Below are 26,644 nucleotides of genomic sequence, written 5' to 3'. Positions count from 1 at the left end.
ATTTCTACCCCTTTATTCCTGGACCCATGAATCCTGGCTATGGGAGAAAAGTACCATATAAGATGCTGAATGTTAACAGCCAAGACAATAGGGGAAATGCCTCCAGGGCATGTCAGAGACCTTTGAGGCAGCCCCTCCCATCACAGGCTTGGAGGCCTGGGGGAAGACATGGTTTCCTGGGGCAGGACCAGGGCCCTGCTACTGTGGGTAGCCTCAGGACATGGTATCCTGCATCATGGCCACTTCAGCTCCAGCCATGGCTAAAAGGAGCCAAGGCACAGCTCAGGCTGCTGCTCCAGAGGCTACAAGCCCTAAGCCTTTGCAACTTCCATGTGGTGTTAAGCCTGTGAGTGTGCAGAGGGCAAGAGTTGAGGCTTGGGAGCCTCCACCTAGATTTCAGAGGATGTATGGAAATGCCTAGATGTCCAGGCAGAAGTCTGCTGCAGGGGTGTAGCCCTCATGAGAACTTCTACTAGGGCAATGAGGAAGGGAAATGTGGGGTTGGAGTCTTCACACAGAGTCCCCACTGGGGAACTGCCTAGTGGAGCTGTGAGAAGATGTAAGACACGTAGTCAAAGTCCTTTCCACCTTGCCTTGTCTCAGATGAGACGCTGGACTTGGACTTTTGAGTTAATGCTGAAATGAGTTAAGTCTTTGGGGAACTTTTGGGAAGGCATACTTGTGCTTTGAAATGTGAGAAGGACATGAGATATGGGAGGAGCCAGGGGTGGAATGATATGGTTTGACTCTCTGTCCCCACCCACATCTCATGTTGAATTGTAATCCCGCGTATTGGAGGTAGGGTCTGGTAGAGGACTGGATCATGGAGGTGGTTTCTAATAGTTTAGCCCTATCTCCTAGTACTGTCTCAGGATACAGTTTTCACAAGATCTGGCTATTTAAAAGTGTACAGCACTTCCCCTTTCACTCTCTCTTCCTCCTACTCCTGCCAAGGAGATGTGCCTGCTTCCCCTTCACCTTCTGCCCTGATTGTAAGTTTCCTGTGGTCTCTCAGTCATGCTTTCTGTGCAGCCTGTGAAACTGCAAGTCAATTAAACGTCTTTTATTTATAAATTACCCAGTTTTAGGGAGTTCTTTATAGCAGTGTGAGAATGGACTAACATACCATCTGACAAGAATGGGCTGAAATCAAGGGATAGCTGTACCTTTCAGACAAGGTATTTTGGTTTCTGCTTTGCCACCCCTCTTGCTACTCCTTATTGCCTCTCTAGCTCTGCCCATTGTCAATACTCTTCGTATTCTTAAGGTAGAGAGGTCATTCTCTGCATCCATGTCTTCATCAGAAGTGGGAAAATGTAAGATTGTGGGCCAAATATTTCCAGAAAATGGGGTACATTTTATAAGTCTTGTGATTGTGATAAACATGCCTGTATTTTTATGAACTCAAAATACCTCTGCATCAATATGATCCAGCATCTTTACTTGTGTATCATGCTTTGCTTGGTCCTAGTAGGCATGAGAATGTGTTATGCCTTCTTTTGTAGATTACATTATGGTTCTCAGTTCATCACCATTCCCTCTGTCCATGTGACTTTGCTGTCCCTCTACTTGAAGAGGAGGGTATTTTCCCACCCTTTGACCTTGGGCTTAGCCATGTGCCCTGTTTCAGCCAGTAGGACTTGGGCAGATGGAACACAGGCAGAGGCCAGAGCAGTTAGCCTTCTGTTTCTGGATTTTTGCCATTGCTGTGACATATAAACTTCCAAGTAGCTGCTGGTTCAAAAAGAAAGCAGCTTGGAGCCAAGGCCAAAAGAACATAGCCTTGGTCAGGCAACCCACAGACACCTGAGCAAGAATAAATATTCATTCCTATAAGTCACCAAATTTTGGAAGGGTTTATTATGCAGTAGCATTGTGACAATAGTTGACTTAGTCATTTGCTATAATAGAATCTCATAATACCCCATTAAGTTAGTGACCTAGACCTTTGAGGCCCCAAAATAAAAGATTTCTTTTCCTTTTTGAAATCTTACAATGTTGCGGGCTCATGAAATTAAACTAGACAGCATTTCCTCCCCATGAGGTATGAAACAAAACAAGTTAATTATGGGCTTTTCATGCCAGCCAGTGCCCAGTGACCCCAGCCACTGCTCCCTCTGGCATCTCAATTTGGAAGAACTCCAACTGAGTCCCAGTCCATCAGCTTCTTACTCAGGATTTCTGAATGTCTTCAGGGCTGGGGAAACAAATGGCACACACAGATTGGCTTTATCTTGTTTTCAAATACAGTGCAAAAATGCTAAATGTTATCAACATGCAACTCTAGACAGCCAATCAACCAATACACATTGAGCCCTTACCATCTGCCAGGAGAATACACTGGTCCTTGACAAGCCACAGTGATGTATTCATCACAGACCTGCATCCAAGACTTTACCACTGAGTCAGGGGATGTGATGTATATAAATGGCAGTGGGGAGGACCAGTGGGCTCTCTCACCCTGCCTGGCCTCTACATGCCAGGATTCTATATGCCTCAGGCCTGCCTTCTTCTTCTAGCCCTCTGTACCCTCTTTCCAGGAGACCTCATCCATTCCTAAAGCTTCATGTTGGGTCTCTGTGTCTATGTCTGTATCTACTTTCTAAGCCCAGACTCACAAATCCAAGTACATTTTGGACATTTCTACTTTGATCTCTTACAGTCATCTCAAACTTAATATGTCCAAGGTTGATTTATTGACATTTCTGCCGATACCTGATTTTCCTTCAGTCTTCCCCATAGCAATAAATGGGGTCACCCAGTTATGCCAGGTAGAACCTGAAAGGTGTCCATGACATCTCTAGGTGCTATTTCCAGGATCTATGTATTCTCCCTAATCCTCTGTGGTTCCTATCCTAGTTCCAGCCATCATTACATCTCACCTCAATGACTATGGCAGCTCAATGGCCCCCACCTCTATTTTTGCTCTCTACCCCCATCCACTCCCCATCCACAGCATGAATGAGCATTCTAGAAACCTAGAAAGATATCAAATACCAAATTGTGGGGAAACTCTACTGGTGATTGGGGTAACAAGGATGTTATATGGCCTGCAGTAAGCAATAAAGCATTGTCCCAAGTCCCACACAAGTCTGCAATGTTGCACCTGACATTCATGTAGGTGAAAAACCTGTTTGAAATTAACTGCTAGAACTTAACTCTGGTTTATATATTGTAAAAAGTATTTTTTGCAAGACTTGAACAAATCCTGGATTTTCCAGGGATGTAACTACCATGTAAATATAAATTGAGGGGACTACATTTCTCTGTTTTAAACTTTTAAGAAGCAATATTCACCATTTTGCAAAATCCCATCACCCAGAGAAATGCCAGTGGTGCTGAGTGGCCACTGCTACACATCTGGATCTTTCTGCATTCATAACTGTTGTCTTGTTTTTCCAGTGTTATGGATGGGTGTCAGCAGGAGTACTGCTTTTTATCTTCTATCAGAGTTTTACAGGAACATTTGTTCAGTGACATATATATTTTACTAGAGGCCAGGTGCAGTGGCTCATGCCTGTAATCCCAGCACTTTGGGAGGCCGAGGCGGGTGGATCACCTGAGGTCAGCAGTTCGAGACCAGCCTGGCCAACAGCCTGGCTGTTTAGGGTTTAGTGGAACCCTAAACTGAACGGGGTTTAGTGGAAACCCCATCTCCACTAAAAATACAAAAACTTAGCCAGGCATGGTGGCAGGTGCCTGTAATCCCAGCTACTCAGGAGGGTGAGGCAGGAGAATCGCTTGAACCCGGGAGGTGGAGGTTGCAGTGAGCCAAGATCGTGCCACTGCACTCTGGCCTGGGCAGCAAGGGCAAGACTCTGTTTCAAAATTTATATATGTAAAACTAGAAATCCATCTCGTTTTATTTCTCCTATACATTACACTCAGGGCAAATGTACACACATACACTTCCCTGAAATTGTATGTATAGGTAGGTCTTATTAGCTGTTAATTCTATCACAATGATAAAACATACATTACGAAATATGTTATAAAGGTGAGCACTGGGCCTACTATGACGGGAACCATAAATTTAGATGAAAATATCTCTGGGAAGATGTACAGGAGGAAAGTAGGCTTTCTAGTTATGGGGAGAAATAGACATTGTGGAAAATTAACAGGTCACTTGCAGCAGGAAGGTATTTAAAGATAAAGCAATGGGAAAAATCTTTTAAAAACCTTTAGACACTGAAATGATTTTTGTTCAGAAAACTGAGAAGAAAAGACTTCCTTTATGGTCACAGGACTTTGTTTTTCATCTACATTTTCAAAAGAGAGTTAATGATCCTGGGCTGCCTCCTTGAGATGTCAGTGCCCTCGACTCAGCCTCTAGGTCTGTTTGGGTTTCCCAGCCTGCCTGCTTCTCTTGGGGCTCAGAAAGAGAAACAGAGAAACAACCAATTTTTAATGTTTCATCAGAGAATCAGGATAACCTGGTCATGACTTCCATGAGGGGCTGGGTGAGCTAGGAGCCTGTGTTTCAGGAAGGCGGTATTACAGAGAAGCCCATTCAGAGGCTTAAATGTTCCTTTTTTCTTTTTCTTTTGCCTAAGGACTAATATATGTTAAAACCACCTGTTTTGTTGCATGAAAAATACACTGAAAACGTATGAAAACAGACATGTCTCAACTAATTACCCCTTTATCCAAGACTATCATAGAAATCAGAGCACTGGGGTTGCTGAGAAGTGGGGATACCAAAATCCCCCACCTTACCCCAAACTGGCCAATCAGTCAAGAAATAAATTGCATCTTGAAGGTGAGGAGGCATATAGGAAAATGATCAACAACTTAGATATAAGGCAATTTCTGTTTGCTCTTTTAAAATCATACAAGAACAATTCTGCCTAAGGATTACCCACTGCTCTGGGACAGTGGTTTTCAAAGCGTGGTCCCTGTACCAACAGCATCAGCATACCCTGGGAATTTGCTGGAAATGCAAATTCTTGGGCGCCATCTCAGACTTACTTAATCAGAAATTCTGTAGGAGGGGCCCAACAAACTGTTTAACAAGCCTTTCAGGGGGTTCTGATACTCCCTGAAATTTGAGAACCACAGCTCCAGGAGAAAAGTAGCTTTGACTTCCTGCTTTGTCTTGATTGAAGCCAAGGTTCTGAAAAGTTCGAATGTAGATAAGTTTGCAAATAACTTTTATTCATAGTGACACATATGATTTCTGCCCAGTAGGAAAGATAACCTAAACATTATGGTTTAGTGTTCTATAGGACATTAACCAGGTGTCTACTGGACAAGTATTTAACTTTGCAATTTTATTCCAATATTTTTTCACTGACTATACATATACACTTCATTCTCTCACATCCTGATTTAAGCCAGTGAGTCTGCTAGTTCATCAATGAGTCAAATAAATCTGACACATGATCACTATATATTTGCATAAAAAACATATCTTTAGCTTTTTGAAAATTAAACTTTGATTAAGAGGACTCTAAGTCATCTTTCTTCTCTTTTTTCCCCTCAGTGTCATCTTGGACCATATTCTTTTATACTTACAGGCTGGTAATAATAATAATAATGATAGGGCTAACATTTATTGATACTGTCTGAGCTCTCTACCTGTGTTACCGCTGCTTTAGTCTTCATAATCACCCTAGGAGGTAAGCTGTATTATTCCCCCCACTTTACAGATGAAGAAACTGAGGCACAGAGAAGTTGGAGAAGTTGTTACTTGTCATGCAGCTACTAAATGGTAAAATCAAGTTTGGGCCCCAGCTTCATGGCTCCACAGCTCAGAATCTAGCAACTAGCTATTCCCTTCCACCACCAGAGGAAAACGGAAGTTTCTTAGGGAAGGCACTGATTGCATTTGGGACAGGACAGAATTTTGCCACACAGGGCTGCTTCTTTCAAGGTAGCCTGTTGAGTGTCCCTAATCCCTGCCTCTAAATGCCAGCAGCATCTCCCTCATTGTAACAAGCAAAAATAACCTCCCTCCCTCTCCCACTCTCAACAAACACACAATTGCCTTAAGGGCTTAAGAACAGCTGTTTTATAAACTGTTTCAAACACCTGTGTTCATGATAGCACAGGCTATTTGCTATCCTTTGAAAAGGTGTTTACACTTTAAGAGCTCAGAGGGGCTGGGCTAATCCAAAGGAAAGAATCTCCTGTGCTATGAAGTTAAATTAGGGAGCAGAAAGTGGGGGGACCCTCCCAGTGCCCCTTAAAATACTAGTTCGGGGCCTGATGAAGCCATTCGGAAGACCTAACACTGACAAACTGTGGTACACCTTCCTCAATATGTGTCAGCTTAAGAACACTAAATAAAGCATAAAACACAGACGTACATCTCCTCTCCAGGTTATAAAATTCCAGGTAAGTTCATTAAGGTGAACTTTTTATTTTATTTTGGTGGGTAATTAGCATATTTTAGACTGCTGTTGGGTGATTTGAGACTGTCATATTCAATTTATCTGCAAAACCACTGAGGTTTGATAGGAAAATACAGTTTCCCAAGTCCTAACCTCTAAGGGAATCCAAGTTTATAGGTTCTAGGAAGAGTCCAGGAACTTGTAACCATAAAATACTCTGCATGTGGCAACAGGAATTGTCATATGACTGCTGAGCTATAAACAGGTACATCTGCTCTGGGCAACTGTTTAACAATAGATGTGAAAGCTGAGCATGGGCCAGGCGTGGTGTCTCATGCCTGTAATCCCAGCATTTTGGGAGGCTGAGGTGGGAGGATCACTTGAGCTCACAAGCTCAAGACCAGCCTGGGTAACATGGCAAAATCCTGTCTCTACAATAAAATACACAAAAGTAGCCAGGTGTGGTGGTGTGTATGCCTGTAATCCCAGCTACTCAGGAGACTGAGGTGATAGAATCACCTGAGCCCAAGGAGGTTGAAGCTGCAGTGAGCCGTGATTGCACTGCTGCACTCCAGCTTGCGCAACAGAGCAAGATTATATATATATATATAATTTATATATATATTAGATATATACACACATACACATATATAGATAGAGAGAGAGAGAGAGAGTATTAGTCCATTCTCATGCTGCTATTAAAGGTATACCCGAGACTGGGTAATTTATAAAGGAAAGAAGTTTAATTGACTCACAGTTCAGCATGGCTGGGAGGCCTCAGGAAACTTACAATCATGGTGGAAGGGGAAGGAAACACATTCTTCTTCACATGGCGGCAGCAAGGAGAAGTGCAGAGCGAAGCAGGGGTAAAAGCCCCTTATAAAACCATCGGATCTCGTGAGAACTCACTATCATGAGAACAGCATAAGGGTAACCACCCCCATGACTCAGTTACCTCCTACCGGGTCCCTCCCACAACATATGGGGATTATGGTAACTATAATTCACAATGAGATTTGGGTGGGGACACAGCCGAACCATATGAGATAGATATATATATATACCCTGTGTATATGTATGAAGGGAGGGAATGAAGGAAGAAGGAAAAAGACAGAAAGGAAGACAGAAAGACAGAAAGAAAGCTGAGCATAAACAAACCCTGTGATCCAGGATGTCTATTCCTAGATATGTACTCAACTTGAGTATTTACACATACTTAAGTTCACCAAAACATGTAAAATAATGTTCATAGCAACACTATTTGTAATAGCATGAAACTGTAAACAACCCAAATGTCCAACTACAGAGGAACAGACAGTGTTATATTTGCATAGAGTAGAATATTACACAAACTATGCTATAACATGCAACCACATGGGTGAATCACAGAAACGTGGTGGATGAAAAAAGCCAGAAATGAAAAAATATTTACTGTATGATTTTGTTATGAAATGCAAGAACAGAAAAAAAATTAGTCTATGCCACAGAAGTCAGAGAGAGGCTACCCTCTGGGGAGGTATTATTGACCAGGAAGGGACATGCAGGAGCTTTCAGGAGTGCTAAAATGTTCTATATCTTGATCTATATAGATGTATACATATGTAAAAATCATTAATACACTTAAGATTTACGTACTTACAAAGTAAAAAAACAAAAATAAAGCTCCACAGGTGATTCTGATGCCCCACCAACACTGGAAACAGCGACCTATTTTACCCGCACCAAAAAAAAGTTATTATTCTTAATATTGCTAATTAAGAGCTAAAGCTTCCAACAGCTCAATCTGCTTTGTTCTGAAATCATAACGGCAAAAAATTGAGCTTGTAAAATAAATTAGTTGGTGATTATTTGCTTTGCAGAAGTGTTCACCATGGGGTTTCTTTAAATGACAGACTCCCTTAAGTACATTTAAAAAATAAGATCTAAGTTGCCAAAGGCTATTTATTCATGAATGTTAACAGATGTATGAAGTGATCCTGACTGTTTCAGTGTTTGGGTGGGTGGGGAGTGGATGGAATCTTAATACTCCAGACAGAAGTCAGAGCTTCTCAAAGCTATAAGAAAGTGCCATCCTGAAACTGCTCTGTGTTTTGAGTATTGTTTTATATGGGTGGAGGGAACACACTCAGAGAATGTTAGAAAAGGACCACAGAAAATCCAATTGTCTCAAAAATGTAATGGGCTCAATGTGGAAGGATGAAGGTGGCATAACACAGTACATTTCAAACTGCAACATGCATTGGAATCACCTGTGATCTCGCTGCCATGCAGATGCTGAGAAGGAATGAGATTCTGCATTTCCGACAAGCTCCAGGGTGAAGCTGATGCTGCTGGTCTATGTACCACATTTTGAGTAGGAAGGACACAAGGGAGCTAACTCACATGGATTAGCTTACTTAATCCTCACAACCATGCTCTAATTATAGGCTATTATCCCCATTTTATAGATAAGAAAGCTGAGACAGAGAATGGCTAAGTCACTCAGCTAAGGTGGGATTTGAATTCAGGCCTGTCTGACCCTTGTTTTTGCTGCCAACACAACAAGGGACAGAGCAGAGCTTGAGCTGACAAAGCCTTTCTTCTCCACCCTGTCCTCCCAACCCTCACGCCTCTTCCTCCCATCATCCCACAGCTCTGAAGGTAGACAGTCGACTAGCTTTCAGCCAGCCAGCTTGACTGTCTCCGATTATATTCAATTAGAATCAGTAGGCTATTCTTGGTGATCAAATATAAATGAGTACCTTGGTAACGTCCTCTCCCCTCCCTGTAGCCCTCTACACCCTTGTTGAGGCTCAAACTCCAGAAGAATACCAATAATTATGAGACGGCCAGATGCCGAGATGCAGAATTTACCCTCACTCCTTCAGGAATGACCTTGGTCCCAATTGCCTGTGTAAGTCCTTCTTGCAATGTTGCAGGTCCTTCATGCATCTGTTAACATTTGAATCTTGCAATGTTTCCCCTTCCCCTCCAGGCCATCCCACAATTACACAGCAGTGGAGAGTATAAAAGTGCTTCTTTTTAAAACATTGCATTTACAGCTAAATTCTCTACTTTTCCTCTTGTGCACGCACCACATGCCATTTTAAAAGGTGAGTTCCCAGGGTGTCAAATGGTCTCCATGGTGAGAAGAGGTTGTAAACACAGAGTGATTAAACTTCCAAGGTACAACAGCATCCAAAACTGTGGTGGCCACCCACCACTCCTGTCTCACTCTGAGAACTCTAACCACAGACATAACAGTGCCTGCAGGTGGCTGTGAATCTCAAACAGGTGCTGGTTCCACCAGCAGTGCTGGGCTTCACTGGAGGCTCTCATTCCAGGTTCCCATATTGCAATGCACAAGGTTCTGAGTTGACACCACTGCAAAGGCATTGGCTGTATAATGTTTAGAAAAAGAGATTCCTCCCTCTGCTTCCCCTGGGCCTTCTTGGTAGGTACATACATCGAGGGTACCAGAAACATACCAACCAAAAACAAAAACAAAAAAACCTGGAGTAACTATATTAATTTCATACAACACTGACTTTAGAACAAAGTTTCATGGAGAGAAATAAATCAAATGACTTTGCATAACAGTAGAGGTGTCAATTTTCTAAGAAGGCATAACACTTCTAAACATGTATGTACCCAGTAACAGAGCATCAAACTACACAAGACAAAAAGTAATAGAGTTGAAAGGAGAAATAGACATATCCCCATATAGTTGGACACGTCAGCATTCCTCTCTTAATGACTGATTCAACAAATAGGCAAAAAATCAGCATTGACAGAGAAGACAAACAATATCACCAACCAACTGGATCTAATTAACATTTATAGAACACTCTCTCCAACAACAGAAGAATGCACATTTGCCTCAAGTGTGTGTGAAACACCCACCAAGATATACGCACTCATCATAATCTGGTCCATAAAGCAAACCTTAACAAACGTAAGAGAATTGTAATCATAATAATTATGCTCCAGAATTATAACAAAACTGGTCTAGAAACCAATAAGAGAAAGACAGCTGGAAAATCCCCCAAATATTTGAAAATTAAACAATACATTTCTAAATAACTCACTGAGACTCAAGAGAAAATGGCAAGGGAAATTCAAATATATTTGGATGGAATGAAAATGAAAATAAAACATCAAGATTTGTGGAATGCAGCTAAAGCCATGGTTAGATGGAGATTTACAGCATTAAAATGTTTATATTTGAAAAGAAGAAAAAGCTAAAAACAGTAACCAAAGCTTTTACTTCAATAAACTAGAGAAAGAAAAGTAAATTTAAACTCAAAGGAAGCAGAAGGAAAGAAATAACGAAGAGAAAAGCAGAAATCAATAAAATTGAAAACAGAAAAGAATGAAGACAAATAATAAAACCAAAGCTCATTCTTAGAGAAGATGGATAAAACTGATAAATCTCTAGCAAGAGTGACCAAGAAAAGAGACAAAGGAAACAAATTAGCAATACCTGAAATTAAAGAGGGCACATCACTTCTGAAGCCACAGACCTAAAGAGATAATAAAGGAATACTGTGACCAACTCCACTTCCTTAAATTCAACAACTTAGATGAAATGAAACAGTTCTTCGAAAGATACCAAATATCAAAACTCAAGAAGAAACGGATAACCTGAATTGTCCTATGTCTATTAAAGAAACTGAGGCCAGGCATGGTGGCTCATGCCTATAATCCCAGCACTTTGGCAGGCCGAGGCAGGTGGATCATGAGGTCAAGAGATCGAGACCATCCTGGTCAACGTGGTGAAACCCCACCTCTACTAAAAATACCAAAATTAGCCAGGCGTGGTGGTGCACGCCTATAGTCCCACCTACTCGGGAGGCTGAGGCGGGAGAATTGCTCGAACCCTGGAGGCAGAGGTTGCAGTGAGCCGAAATCGCAACACTGCACTCCAGCCTGGTGACAGAATGAGACTCCATCTCAAAAAAAAAAAAAAAAAAGAAAGAAAAGAAAAGAGAAAAGAAATTGAATATGGAGTTTAAAACCTTCCAGAAAAAAAGAAAAGAAAAGAAAAAAATACTCCAGGCCCAGTTGGTTTTACTGGCAAATTCTTCCAAAAATTTAAAGAAAAAAATAATACCAATTCTATAAAATCTCCTCCAGAAAATAGAAGAGAATATTTCCCAACTCGTTTGATAAGGCCAGCATTACTCTAATAAGAAACCAGACAAAGACATTGTAAGAATACAGACCAAAAAAACAAAAAACAAACAAACAAACAAAAAACCCAAAAAAACCCAACATTATTCTCTCAGCACGGCGTGTTCTCTCAGCATTCCTTGTGGCTGGGGCCTCATCACGTGACACAGACTCCACCAATCAGATAGCACCATGTGATATTTCAATTGAGAAGTGAGCAAATGGCCCGGCACAGTGGCTCACACCTGTAATCCCAGCACTTTGGAAGGCCCAGATGGGTGGATTGCTTGAGCACAGGATTTCAAGCGCAGGAGTTGCTTGGGCAATGTGATGAAACCCCGTCTCTACAAAAAATAAAAATATTAGCTGGGCATGGTGGTGGCACTTACCTGTAGTCCCAGTTACTTGGGAGGCTGAGATGGGGGCATCTCTTGAGACCAAGAGGCAGAGGTTGCAGTGAGCTGAGATGGCGCCACTGCATTCCAGCCTGGACAACAGAGTGAGAACCTGTCTCGGAAAAAAAAAAAAAAAAAAAAAAAAAAGTGAGCAAATGAAGACATTGGTGTCCAGAGAATCTAACTCCTATGGAGGATGTATAGCTTTCAGGGGCAGCAAAGGCTGTGGTATTCAGTGAAACTGTAGCTTTATTCCTGGTTGCGTAGTTCCCAGGCTGACTCTGATGCTCCTGCAGATGCTGTGAGCTACATAATCTCCTTTAGTTCTCTTCCTGCTTAAGTGCTAGAGTAGATTCTGTTATTTGCAACTAAGAAGCCAGACTGACAAGAGGGAAAAGACAGTGAAACAGAAAACTATGAAACAGTGTGATAAGGAATTTAAGAAGGGGATGTTCAGGCTATAGATGAAGAGAATGGTCCCCCATGAGTCACTGCAGCAGACTGGTCATGAGCACGGTTCTTAAGGTCAAAGTTCTGGATTCAAACTCTGGCTCTGCTGTTACTTAGCTGTATGGTATTAGCTCAGTTGCTCAACCTCTCTGAACATTAGTTTCCTTTTCTAAAATGGGACAATGATACCTAACTCAGAGGAGGATTGTAATAATAGAATAACCTTTGTAAGGCAAAGGCTTATTAAACATGGTTAAAAACCCATTAAATAGCAGTTATTAAATAGCATTATCACCAACCCAGTTAGCAATGCTGGGGAAAAGTCAGGGAAGGAATGTCAGAGGAGAGCACATTTAAGCCAGTTATTGAAGAATCAGCCTAAGAACACAGCACATGACTGACAAGCCTATGGCAATGGATTATCTGGGAAAAGGAGATTGGTATATGGATGCAACAGAACTAAATCTTATCTTAAAAACAACATGAATCACAAAAGCATTTATGCTGAATGAAAGATGCCAGGTACAGAAGAGTACATTGTGTATGATTACATTTATATGAAACCCTAAAACAGGCAAAATAGATTTATACTGATAGAAAGAGCATGGTAGTTGCCTAAGGCAGTTTGCAGGGGGTGACACAGAGCAAGAGGACTCTTTGTGGAGTGACAGACCAGCTTCACATCTTGATCATGGTGGTGGTTACAAGGGTGTATGCATTTGTCAAAACTCAGCCTGTGCAAGTAAATGGGCACATTGTATTGTATGAAAATTATACTAAAAACCCAGAATCCTCTCACCTCTATCCCTTGACAACCCCTACCAATGGCAGTTACATTTTCACTTCTGCCCTCTCTACCAGCAAATTGATAGCTCCAAGCTACACAGTTCCCAGCACATCATTACAGCTTGTTAACTTGGAGTCACCCAGACAAATTTCTCTCCCTCCCATTCAATTTTGAATTAAGTCAGAAAAAGACAGATTAGCAAAACATTACCAGAGATAGAATTTATGACAAGCAGCTAATTTTTCCAGGACTTTCACTAACATCTCCCCTCAGAGATGACTCAATAGAAGCACTCACCCCCTGGCTGCCTGCCCCCAACATCTTCCCCGACTGCATCAATCATAGTTTCACTCCATAAATGCTTTGTAGAGCACCTACTATGTGCCAGACACTAGAGTCTGGGGATGCGGTGGTGATTAGTGGGTGTTTGGGGTACAGTGGGGCACATGGACAAGTTAAAACTGAGATTATAGGACAGCATGAGAATTGTTGTGTTAGAGAACAGATCAAAGCATTGAAGGAATGCAGAGAAGTAGGGGGAAAAGAAATCAAGGAAGCCATCTGGAGGAGGTGACCCTTGAGGTAAGTTTTGAAGGAGGAGTAGGAGCTGGATAGGTCCTGCTTTTTGAGAGACTATGAATAACTATTCTTTGGGGAGTTCCTACGATGTGCCAAATTCTGGACTGGGCTTTTTACATAGTTTATCTCATTTCTATGATCACAACCACTCTCCCCATCTTCCAGATGAAGAAACTAATTCTCAAAGGAAAAATGGCTTCTTCAAGGTTACTCAGATGATGAAGATTAGTACTTACGGCTAACAATTTCAAACTACTTTCTCTTTGCCATGTCCTGGCTGGGCACAGTGGCTCACACTTGTAATCCCAGCATTTTGGGAGGCCAAGGCGAGTGGATCACTTGAGGTCAGGAGTTCAAGACCAGCCTGGCCAACACGGTGAAGCCTTGTCTCTACTAAATATATAAAAAATTAGCCTGGTGTGGTGGTGCATGCCTGTAGTCCCAGTTACTTGGGAAACTGAGGTGGGAGTATCGCTTGAACTTGAGAGCGGAGGTTGCAGTGAGCCAAGATCATGCCACTGCACTCCAGCCTGGGCAACAGAGGGAGATTCTGTCTCAAAATAAAAATAAAATAAAATAAAACTAGTTAGAAATGTTTGCCAGGTCCCAATCTGAGTTATTGCACAAAATGCTTTTGACAGTCCTGCAAGGTAGATATTATTATTAGAGTCTTTTTATATGTGAAGAAACTGAGGCTCAGAAAGGTTAAGTGATTTACCCTAGGTTCTGTGGCTAAAAGCAATGGATCTGGGGCACAAACTCAGGTAGTCTAGCTCCAAAGCACACATTCTCAAGCATGACAGTATACTGCCAGACTTACTCCAGGGTCTGTGTTCTCAGCCATGAAAATAAATCTCTTAGGAAGGTGATGTACAGGTTAAATGAGGTAGACCCTGTAAAGCTCTTAGCATGCGTGTGGCACCCCACAAACACCCTGTCCTCCTGGCTGCTATTACTAAGGATTGATACTCAGCCACTAAAAGTGACCCATCCATCCAACACATGCTTACCGAATGCCTGCCACGTGCCAGGCGCCATGCTAGGTACTGCAGGTGCAGCGATGGAGAAGAGTCCAAGAGCCCAGGGAGCTTGCAGTCCACAGAGTGTGTGCAACCCCATCCAAGACTGCTTGCATCCTAAGGATGAACCAACACTCACTGCAGGAGGTACAACTGGATTCCTACTCTGGTCTCAAGATACATTTTTTCAAAAAAGCTCAGCAGAGAAAAAAAGTCTGGGAAAAGGAATACTGCAAAATGCTAATAACGATTGCCTTTGGGTGGCAGGACGATGGATGAGGTTTTTTTCTCTTTAACGCTTTCCTGCATTTTACAATTTTTCTCCAAGGGAAAAATGTCAAAAAGGTGAGAAATGAGGATAGTCTAGGAGCAAGGACAAAAGGGCCTGTGGGCATGTCCCTGATTGCCTATCTGACCTGCTCTGTCCTCACAACCCTGCTACTGGCATCAGTTCTTGGAGGAGCCGAGGCCACTTCCCCACCCAAGCCCCCTTCTCTGGTCTTCTGCAGTACGAGTGACACACTTGCCTCGTGTTCCATCTCCAAGTCTCCCCCTTCCCTTTAGTTTTCTCCCTTTCTTGACATTCAATTTCATCCAGAAAAATAATGAGACACGGGTTTCTAAATTGGAATGAATAAATGACATTCCTATTCATTATTTAATCTGCTCTCAGACTTGAATGAACACTTCCAGGGGTAATTACCGCAAGACTCCAAATTCATTTCTAGGAAGCAGTTGCCGGCGGCCTGCGCAGAAGGTACCGACGCCATTCAATATTTATGAAGCAACATTCCCCAAGAATATCAGGCCAGGAAGGCAACTGTAGAAACATCACCCAGTGAATATGAAAACTGTTTGCTCGGGGTTTTTTTTTCCCCCTAGTGTTTCGGCAAAGAAAAGGACTTAGTTCTCTCCTCCCCTCTCCCCATGGCAAACACACAAACACACTGATTTGGGCTCTTCATCAGCCTGGCTCCTAGTGTGTTAGGGGACCAGAGTTAGGAGCAGCCATACAACATGGACCCCAAATACCAAAGAGAGTCCAGGGAGGTCATCTCTTCATAGGTTGTCGCACCATAACTACTCTGATGGAATTCAACCACTCAAACATTTCCTGATTATCTACACAGCAGGTGCATAGTATGTTTTAAAAACATGACATAAAAGCACCAACCATGAAAGAAGAAATGGATAAGTTGATCTTAATGAAAATTAGAAACTTCTGTTCATCAAAAGGTCCCATGAAGAAAATAAGAAGGCAAGCCACAAACTGGGAGAAAACATTCACAATACATTTATCTGACAAAAGACTTGTATCCTGAATATCTAATGAAGTCTTGCAACTCAATGAGAAGACAAAATACCAATAGCAGAAAAAACATTTGAACAGACGCTTCAAAAAAGAAAGTGTACAGATGGCCAATAAACACATTGAAAAGATGCTCAGTATCTTCAGTCATCAGGGAAACGCAAGCTAAAACTGCAATGAAATACTGCCATATATCATTAGAATAGCAAAAGTTTTAAAGATACCTGACAATACCAAGTGTTGGTGAAGATGTGGAGCAACTGGAACTTCCATACATTGTAGGTGGAAATGTAAAATGGTAAATCCACTTTGGAAAACAGTTTAGCATTTACTGTAAAGGTAAATATATACTTATCATATAACCAAGCAATTTCACTTTTAAGTATTTATACTAGAGAATGAAAATATATGTCCACAAAAAGGCTTGTCTGTGAATGTTCATAGCAGCTTTACTCATAATAGCCAATAACTGGAAACAATAGATAGAAATCAGCAGTTTGAGATATAAGATGGAATATGACTTAGTAATAATAAGGAACAAACTACCAGTATAAGCAGTAACATGAATTATGCATGAAACATAATGCTGAATGAAAGAAGCCAGATAGAAAGAGCCCAAGTGGTAAGACTCCATACATATAAACTTTAAGAACAGGCAAAACTAACATATAATGACAGAAAATGGATTGGTGGTCAGGTGTGGTGGCTCATGCCAGCACTTTGGGAGGCCGAGGCAGAAGGATTGCCTGAACCCAGGAGTTCCAGACCAGCCTGGGCAACATGATGAGACCCTGTCTCTCTTTTTAAAAAAGGAAAATGGATTGGTGGGTGCCTGGAGTAAGGTGGGGGATGGGGGTTGTCCACCAGGGGATACTGGGGAATTTTTCTGGAATGATGGAAATGTTCTACATCTTGATTGAGATGATGGTTACAAGAGGGTTGACATTTGTTAAAATTTATCAAACTCATATTTAAAGTGTGTGCCTTTTAGGATATATGCATCATACCTAATAAAGTCAATAAAATTTCAAAAAGAAAAGCCATTTCCTCCAGTTCTAAGATTTAATATTTTTTTTTTTTTTTTTTTTTTTTTTGAGATGGAGTCTCACTCTGTCACCCAAGCTGGAAAGCAGAGGCACCATCTCAGCTCACTGCAACCTCTGCCTCAGCCTCCTGAGTAGCTGGGGTTCCAGGCGGGTGCCACTACGCCCGGCTAATTTTTGTACTTTTAGTAGAGACAGGGTTTCACCATGTTGGCCAGGATGGTCTTGAATTCCTGACCTCCAGTGATCCGCCCACCTCAGCCTCCCAAAGTGCTGGGATTACAGGCGTGAGCCACCACAACCAGTCAGATTTAATAAATTCTAAGAGTTATCTAGTATTCTCCTTATAAGAAAATGAAGTAGGCTGTACACACAGACCAATACTTTCCAAGCATGCCCAAGCCCAAAATCTATACCTCAATACTCTATGAGCTTTTGTTAAATCCTAACTGTGTGTTGCGTGTCAGGAAGCAATGCAGCAAAACAGTGAAGAGCACAGCTTTGGGAGCAGGTAATTCTGCATCCAATTTCTGCTTTTCACAATACTGGTGGGCAAAGAACATTGAGATTATAGGAGTCCCTTCTGGTATGCAGTAGTTGTTACGCCTTCTTCTATGGTAACAGACCACTAAACTTTGGCTGGGAATATGGCTTCCTGGAATGAAGACTACATTTCCCAGGCTTCCTTGCATCTTAGCGTGGCCCTGCACTATTGGCCAGAATTAGTGAGAAGTAGAGTTATATCAGGCCTCTTCCGGAAGCCTTTTTAAGAGATGGTGTGCATGTCCCCTTGGTCCTCGCCATTCCTTTCTCTGTCTCGTGGGCCTGGAATTCACATGCTTCCATATTGGGTCAAGAGGCCACACACAGCAGGGCAAGAGTCAAGGTGTCTATGGCATTGACTCTGAGAACCGCCAGACCTCCCAGCCCTGGGTTCCTGCACTCGGATAATTGCAGCAGAGAAATAAGCATCCTTTTTCCTTGTTTTGAATTTCTGTCAACTTGAGCTCAACCCAATCATAACTGAAATGCCTGTGTCTCTGCAAATTTGTATGTGTAAGATCTGGGTTTATAAAGGCATGAAAGGGCTTAACAAGCTGTTTAAGGAGTTGAAAGCAGCTCAACCTGTCTGGAATATGGCATTTGAGGGAGGAAGTAAGGAGGATAAGGGGAGAAAGGCAACTAGGGAGATTGGCAAAGACAATCCACCCAGGGCCCTGCGGGCAGGTTAACGGTTGGATCTTGATCTGAAAAGCAATGAAAAACAGCAGCTGACTAATCAGCATTTTTAGACCAATCCCTCTATCTGCTCCATGGAGAACCAACTGTAGGGAGTGATGTAGGGAGTGATGCAGGGAGGCAGGGAGGCACGGAGTCTAGGCAGGAGGCTCCTCCAGGGCCCAGGTGGCCTTGGCCAGGCTGCCCTCTTGTCTTCCATGCAGTGTGGCAGCTAATGAAAGACCTCATTTACCATTCCTTAGGGAGGCAGACGTCTCAAACCCACATGCCCACAGAGGCCCCGTAGAGAAAGCAGGTAGGAGGAAGGACAAGGTTGAGGGTCTGGGAGCATTAGTTGCTGGACAGCCTGCACCCCTGACAAGACAGCCCCCCTGGCTCCCACCCACCCATCAGTTGTTGCCCTGCAGAAGACAGTCCTGGAGTCCCTGAGGCTGCCAGTTTTTCAGAGAAGCTCAAAAGATGGATTATTATGGGAACCTAATTTTTTTTTTTTTAAGGCAGGCAGACCGTTCCTGTGAGTAGCAAAACAAACTTGTCCTTGGGCAGAAGCTGACCGGCAGGCTGCCAGTTTGAGGCCTCAAACTACCTTCCCTTCTCTCTCTTTCTGCTTCTCCCAAACCCACCTCCAAAATTTCAATGGGAAACTCTAAAACTTGCCGCAGGGGCAGTAAATGCAGATAACACTTTCTCTGAGATCAACAGCTCCAGGGTTCCAATCAGTATGCTGGATAACTTCTTTTTTAGGAACTTAACACAAGGGAGAAATTGATATTTCCCTCTGAAATTCCAAGGATGCTCAGAAACCCTGGGAATGTGCTATCTGCTATACAGGAGGCTTGGCCCCCAGGAACAGGGACGCCGGCCCTGCCTAACCCACACTCTCCACCTGAGATCTCTCTGCTCCCTTCCTCTCTCACTGAACGGGTCCCTGAAGGCAGTTAGCTGAGGACAGAGGTGATGCTTTGTCGATACATCATAATCTCCTGCAACTGCCTGTGGGAACTGCCTGCGCCAGACACAGTCTGATAACCCTCTTGTTCCAGATGTATTACGACAAAACTGAAAACATGGGCCTCTAGGGAGACTCTAATCCAGCTGAGCAGATGGAGAAGTAGCACACAGACATTCCATGGGTATAGACCCGGGATCAGGCCACAGGCCAAACCTGGCTTAACCTGATTTTGCAAATAAAGTTTTATTGGCACACAGCTGCACCTTTGTTACGTGTCATCCATGGCTGCTTTCTTGCAACAACGGCAGAGTTGAGAAGTGGCAAGAGAGGCTGGCAATATAGCCCCCAAAGCCTAAGATATTTGTTACCTGGTCCTTTATAGAACATGTTTAACCTGGAATAGAGCAAAGAACAACAGGTATTCAGGGTGGACTGTGTGCCCATTGCTGTGTTAGGGATAGCACACACATTGGATCATTTAACCCTCAAACAATTCTTTAGAGGGAAGGTTTATTATTTCCCCCATTTTATTTTACTTATTTTTGTTTTATTTGTTTTTAGAGATGGGGTCTTGCTCTGTCACCCAGGCTGTAGTGCAGTGGTGCTATCACAGTTCACTATAACCTCAGACTCCTGGGCTCAAGCGATCCTCTCACCTCAGTCCCAGAGTAGCTGGGACTACAGGCATGCACCACCACACTTGCTCATTTTTTAATTTTAATTTTGTAGACCTGGGATCTTACTATGTTGCCCAGGCTAGTATCATGCTATCCTCCTACCTCAGCCTCTCAAAGTGCTAAGGTTATATATGTGAACCACAATGCCTGGCATATCCCACCATGTTAGAGAGAAGAGGTTCGGTGAGGCTAGCTGACTCAAGGATGACACAGGGTATCAGTGGAGGGTTCATACTAAGCCCAGCCTTTCCACTACACCAGTGGGCATCAACAGAAATGGAACTGCCCCCAATAGGGCATTTTGAAAATTCACAGGAGCATTTTAGGGGCACCATTGGCATTTAGAGGGTGAGCGCGAGGGCTATCGACTGCCCTGCCATGCACATCACAGTCCTGCGGAAAAGAGAATTGCCCCAAGTCCCCCATACTCCCCAAGTAAAACACATGTTTAGAAGCATCTGAGGCCAAGTCTGATTCTGTTCTGCACAAAGTATTCTGGGCGTGGTTTCTATCCACATGATTCTCCCAGGAATGCAACTCCAATTACCATGTAAACAAGCGAGTATTGTACTTTCTTTTGCTCAGAATTTTACCAAAATTTACTCACCATTTCATCAAATCATGTCCCTGTCAGCAACATCGCTTGTGGTATTTGAGCCACAGAACACACCTGTGTTAAAGCAACATTTCTAAGCTGATTCTAATTCGGTAGACCTGGAGTCTGGCTTGGGGGTTTATTATTAATGTTTTAGTGGCCCTCTACTCCTGAGTGATTCTGGTGCTGCTGGACAATGGACCACACTTTGAAAAAATGCTGTTTTAAGGATGCCAGACTAGTGTTTTGATTCGTTTTGGTTTTGCTGGAATGTCAGGATCTCTCTGGGTTAAGAAAAGAAGGGAATGTCATACACAGAAAGAGCTACTGAGTGACAGGGAGAGGGTCTTTAGCTAGGTTAGGATTTCCGTCAAGGCCACCGTGGTCCATGCTTGTTATCCTGGAGGGTCAAAGGGGAAGGAGCAATGCCAGCCTGTCCAAGAAACCTGCTGAGTAAAAGCCATCCTTGAAATTTGCCCCTCGTGTTTGGTGGAGATTATTCAACACCAGTGCCATCAGACAGGCTCTTTGCCACCATGAGCTGGAGAGAACTGGAATCCCTGGGACCAGAACTCAGTGTCCAGAACAAGCACATCTCACTGAGACTTCACAAAATGACTTTCCATGATCCTTGCTTGTACCCAGGAGCCATAGACCATTTGGAACTTCTCTGAGGACAAACTCAGGCTTAATGATCCATTTTCCTTGGAAAATGGTCTCAAGGCACACAAGAGTCAATTAAAATCAGAGTCCACCAACTTGAATGAAATAGCCCTGGGCCACCAAGACAAGTCCCAAGCCTGGCTCGTACCCCAGGCAGAGCAAGCAGTAGCCTCGGGAGAAAAGCAATTATTTAGGGTTGCAGCAAGGACGTGTGCTACTATCGAGGAGCCTCTAAGTTCCCTCCCCATCCCAGCAGCCTCTGCAAACATCCAAGCTCCTGGATACTGAATGCCCAGGAGGGAGATCATTAAACCATGTTCCCCATGCTGGCCTCAGCTTTGAAGAACAGTCCACAATCACACTAATACCCAAGGTCCAGCCAGGACATAAGCTGGTCTGCTCAATCCTGACTCTCTCCCTGCGACAGGAACTGATATTTAGTGAAACTCCAAATGCACCAGCTCCACACACACCATCTCATTGAACTCTCAGGATAATCGTTTCAAGTGGGTACAGCACTGTCCCCATTTTATGGATGGTCACACTGAGGCTTAGACAGGTTAAACAATATTTCCAGGGTCATAGGGCTCGCAAATGGCTAAGCCTGGGCTCTTCAACAGCCTGCTATATTGCTTATTTCAGTGGACAAGGGCATGAGATCTGGAGCCAGGATGCCCGCACTCAAAACTGCGGCTCTTACGTTGGCTCTGTAACCCTGAGCAAACTACTTTCCTTCTCTGTGCCCCAGTGACCTCAACTGTATAGTGGGAATCATCTTACACACGTCATAAGTATCACGTTGATTGAATAACCCACATATACTGCTTGGTACAGAGCCCAGCACTTTCTAAGGACATAATAAATATGAATTGGATATAGTTTGGGTGTGTGTCCTCTGCAAACCTCATGTTGAAATGTGATCCCCGATGTTGGAGGTGGAGCTTGGTGGGAGGTGTTTTGGTCACGGGGGTGGATTCCCTCATGAATGACTTGGCGTCCTCCCGGCGGTAATGAGTCAGTTCTCACTCTATTAATTCACATGACAGCTGCTGTTTAAAGAGCCCGGCACCTCCTCCCTTTTCTCTTGCTCCCTCTCTCACCATGCTACACACCTGCTCCCCGTTCACCGTCCACTATAATTATAAGCTTCCTGAGGCTCTCCCCAGAGGCAGATGCTGGTGCCATGCTTCCTGTACAGCCTGCAGAACAGTGAGCCAAATAAACCTCTCTTCTTTGTAAACTACCCAGCCTCAGATATTGCTTCATAGCAATGCAAAACAGACGGAGGCAGTTCTTGCGATAACAGGGGTTCGATTGCTAGAACCCGTTTATGCCAAATGCAGCCCTGACTCAGAAGAGGAAGGCCTGGAAGTGGCCAGCGCCGTCAACACAGAGCCATTCCTCTCACCAGACCAAATAAGCGACAACCACGAAGTGTTCCCAGCTCTATGAAGGAGAGGAAGTGCACATGGCACGTTCCTGGATGTGCACACGGTACGCTGGTTGCAGTCATTTAATTAAACAGTGCTACAAGGGGGCACTTTGTTTGACGGGGCGAGCTGTCCTAGGGGAAACATTTTTAAGAAAATGGCAGGAGGGCTTTTACTTTAAAAAGTCATCCTCCCTCTACTTCTACGTAAACATATATCCAAAAGAACTGAAAGTAGGGACTGGAACAGATATTTGTTCGCCTAGCACTTTGAAAGCCTGAAGTGGGCAGATTACTTGAGCCCAGGAGTTCGAGACCAGCCTAGACAACATGGTGAGACCCCATCTCTATAAAATTTATACAAAGTTATTACAAAAATTAGCCAGTGCGGTGATGCATGCACTTATAGTCCCAGCTATTCAGAGGCTGAGGTGGGAAGATCACCTGAGCCTGGGAGGTGGAGGTTGCAGCGAGCTGAGATCGCACCACTGCCCTCCAGCCTGAGCAATGATAGTAACAACCACCAAGTTAAGATGGTAAATTTGATGTTATATGTATTTTACTACATTAAAAAAATACAAATAAAAAACACACGTGCTAAGTAAAGAAGCCAGTCACAAAGACTACGATTCCATTTATGTGAGATGTCCAGATAGGCCAATCCATAGATACAGAAAGCAGATCGTGGTTGCCACGGGTTGAGGGAGTTGGCACAACGGGGTGTGACTGCCAATGGGCACAGGGTTTCTTTCTTGGGATACCAAAAACTGTTCTGAAATTAATAGTGGCTATGTCTACACTACTGTGAATGTACTAACAACTCCTGAATTCTATACTTTAAAGGAGGGAATCTTATGGCATGTGAATTCTATCTTAATATAATTGGCTATGAAAAGGAAAGTTGCTGTCGGGAAAAAAAAAAAAAAATCATCCTCTCCTCTGCTCACTTTCCCCCCAGCGGTCCCTGAGCTCTTGAGGCTTGAGGCCTTTGCAAACGCCATTCTCTCTGCCTGGAACGCCTTTCACTCCCGGTCCACACCTACACCATGCGTGGTTCATACTTTCTCATCCTTCAAGCGTAAGCTTCATTTCCAGGAACCTCCCTGTCTCCGTGGGACCCGGAGTGCCTGGAACTCCCCTTCAAAGACTCACAGGCTCATATGTGTTCCCTCCTCCCAGCGGCAACACCAAGGCAACATCACGCTCCACAAATGAATGACTCCACCTCTCAGCAATTACGGGGCTGGAGGGCAAGTTACAGGATGCCCTGGCCTCGTTCTTCCTCACCTGTAAGATGGAGCTAACACTGCTTTTCTCATGGAAGTTTATGAGTGGTGGCCAGGCGTGGTGGCTCACTCCTGTAATCCCATCACTTTGGGAGGCCAAGGTAGGTGGATCACTTGAGGTCAGGAGTTCGAGATCAGCCTGGACAACATGGTGAAACCCCATCTCTAATAAAAATACGAAAATTCGCCGGGCATGATAGCCCATGCCTGTAATCCTAGTTACGTCAGGAAGCTAAGGCAGGAGAATCGCTTGTACCTGGGAAGCGGAGGTTTCAATGAGCCGAGATCACGCCACTGCACTCCTACCTGGGTGACAGAGTGAGACTCTGTCTCAAAAAAACAAAAAACAAAAACCGGTGGAGCCCTTCTCAAGTATCTGCAGTTGGTGACTTCATAAACAGCAGGAAAAGAGCCCCATTTGGTGATGAACCCGAGAGGAAATGAGCAACGCATAAGTCAATCAAGGCTGAATTCCGGGGTCAAGTGGGGCTGGATGTGCGTTTTTAATTCAACTTGTCTTTCAAGGATTATCTATTGAGCAAACATTATGTGCCAGACACGGTCTCAGGTACTGGGGGCACAGTAGTGAACAAAACAGACAGGACAGATTGCACAGGGGTGCGGTGACAGGCGAGGGCAAGGGATGTTCATCCACTCAACAATACTGCTGAGCTCCCACTCGGTCGGGGCCCTGCTCTAGGCACTGGGGAGCTGGCAGTGGCCAAGAGAGGGAAGAGCTCCTGCCCTACAGAGCTGGCACCCAGTGGGAGGACAGATGACACAGCAGCAAGTCCACTTCAAATTGTGTCAAATTCCACGAAGCAAGTGAACAAAATGACAGTCAGAAAATAAACCGGAGCAGTGGAATAGCTTGCAAAGAAACAGCCTTTTGGAGGAGTGTCACTGAAGCTGAAGTAAGACCCGGGCATGTGAAGAGATGGGACAGAGAATTCCAGGACAAAGAAACAGCCAGTGCAGAGGTCCTGAGGCACGAACTGCTTACTTTGATGGGGGCAGGGGATGTTGTTGGAAAAGTGGGCAGAGTGCAGATGCCATGCAGCCTGGAAAGACATGGTGAGGAATTTGAGTTTTATCCCAAGAGCAATGGGAACACATTAAAAAAGTTAAAATGAAAAGAACTCAGGGTGTTCCGAGAACAACAAGATCTACCTTCTCCGAGACAGCATATGTCTGGGGAAATGAAGTGAACTGAGGCGGGGTCATTTATATTTTATGCTTGCAGAACCAAAGACACTAGCGTTCTTTAGCAGCATGAGCAATGCTGGATTTCAACATTACTAAGCAGGATGAATAGGGGCAGGGAGAGACTGGAGTCAGGGAGGCTGGGGAGGCACCTCTATTAGATCAACTGAGAATTGATGGAGACCTGGATGAGCGGGGGTGGTGGGTCGGCTGGAGGGGAAGGGAGGGAGCAAACCTGGACTAAGGGATTAAAGGATTGGGAAGAACTGAAGATGGAAGCCAGGGACAGGTTTGGTCACCAGCAAACGAAAAAGCCCCAGATATCCCTGGCGTCCTGGGGAGGGTGTGCAGGACTGGACTCATCTGGAAAGAGAGACTCTCATGTCTCCTTTTACTATCAAAACACATGCACAGACCAAAATGCACAGATGCATGGGACATACTGGGCTGAAATAAAGATTCTGTGAATCTCTCAATTATTTAAAAGTATTTAAATTATTTAATTATTCCTTAGCAACAGGGGAAGCCTAGATGGAAATGTGTACTAACACACTGTGATATGTTATTTAAAATCCCAGGCAGTCCTTTCCTTTCCCTCTGTGACCAAATCAAGCAACGCCAGATGCTTTCTGTAGGTCATATCTTCTCATCTTCACAGTAACCAAAAATTAGGTCTTAGAGGCTATTTCTGCTCCTCTTCCTCTCCAGCCCAACTCCGCATTCTCACTTCCAGCTGAAAGCTTTGCCTGCCATTTAAAAAATCCTTGCCAGACCCATGTGAACCCTCAGCTACTATCCTACTTCTCTGATCCCATTGACAGATGAACACCTTATCACAGCGGACTCTATTTGTTGCCTCCTGGTCGCCTCCCCACATTGTGTCTTGGGCCCACTCCCATTGGGCATTCTTCCCCATTCACAAGGAGACAGCCTTAGTTAAGGTCACCAGTGACTTCTGTGTTGCCAATCCAATGGTTCCTTCTCAATGATAAGAGGGGGGTAGTCGATGGTTCAATTAACAGAGTTGTCCTGGGCCAGGTGTGGTGGCTCATGCCTATAGTCCCAGCATTTTGGGAGGCCAAGGTGGGAGGATCACTCAGGCCCAGGAGTTTGAGACCAGCCTGGGCAACATAACGAGACCCCACGTCTATTTAAAAACAAAAAAAAAGAGAGAGAGACAAAAGAGTTGTCCTGTGTGTTGAGCACATGAACAGTGACAGTTATGACCATTTGACAAATGAGGAAAGAGGTGACACAGAGATAAGAAGGCATTTGCCTGAGATTGGACGTCGAATGAGTTCTAGGCACCAAGGGAAGCAGGGAAGGGAGTGATACCCAATGCATGAGGTGCAGACCTGCCCCCAAGGAAGTTTCCAGCAACCTTGCTGCAGGACAGGCAGGCCATAACCCCATACAGATTCCCCAGTAGCGTTCAAATCACACCACAGGCCCAACCCGTGCTATAGCAGAAAAAGCAGGGGGCAGAAGACTGTGGCTTAAGTCCCAGGACCACTCATGTCACTGCCTCTTGATGT

General features: G+C 43.9%; 1 long non-coding RNA gene across 1 annotated transcript in view; it reads right to left on the bottom strand.

Moving 5' to 3' along the window:
- Positions 1-26,644, bottom strand: part of LOC117977269 (uncharacterized) — a 262,398-nt gene that overhangs the window by 227,234 nt on the left and 8,520 nt on the right. Inside the window, exons 2-3 of the long non-coding RNA XR_008622354.1 lie at positions 11,873-11,990; positions 10,795-10,834 (exon numbers count right to left, since the gene is read on the bottom strand). This is a non-coding gene — a long non-coding RNA (uncharacterized LOC117977269). The remainder of the gene's footprint in view (positions 1-10,794; positions 10,835-11,872; positions 11,991-26,644) is intronic.

Source organism: Pan paniscus, chromosome 21, assembly GCF_029289425.2.
Source record: "Pan paniscus chromosome 21, NHGRI_mPanPan1-v2.0_pri, whole genome shotgun sequence".
Lineage (NCBI taxonomy): Eukaryota > Metazoa > Chordata > Mammalia > Primates > Hominidae > Pan > Pan paniscus.
The sequence above is the reverse complement of the archived record's forward strand: the minus strand, read 5'-3'. Positions and strand labels throughout refer to the sequence as shown.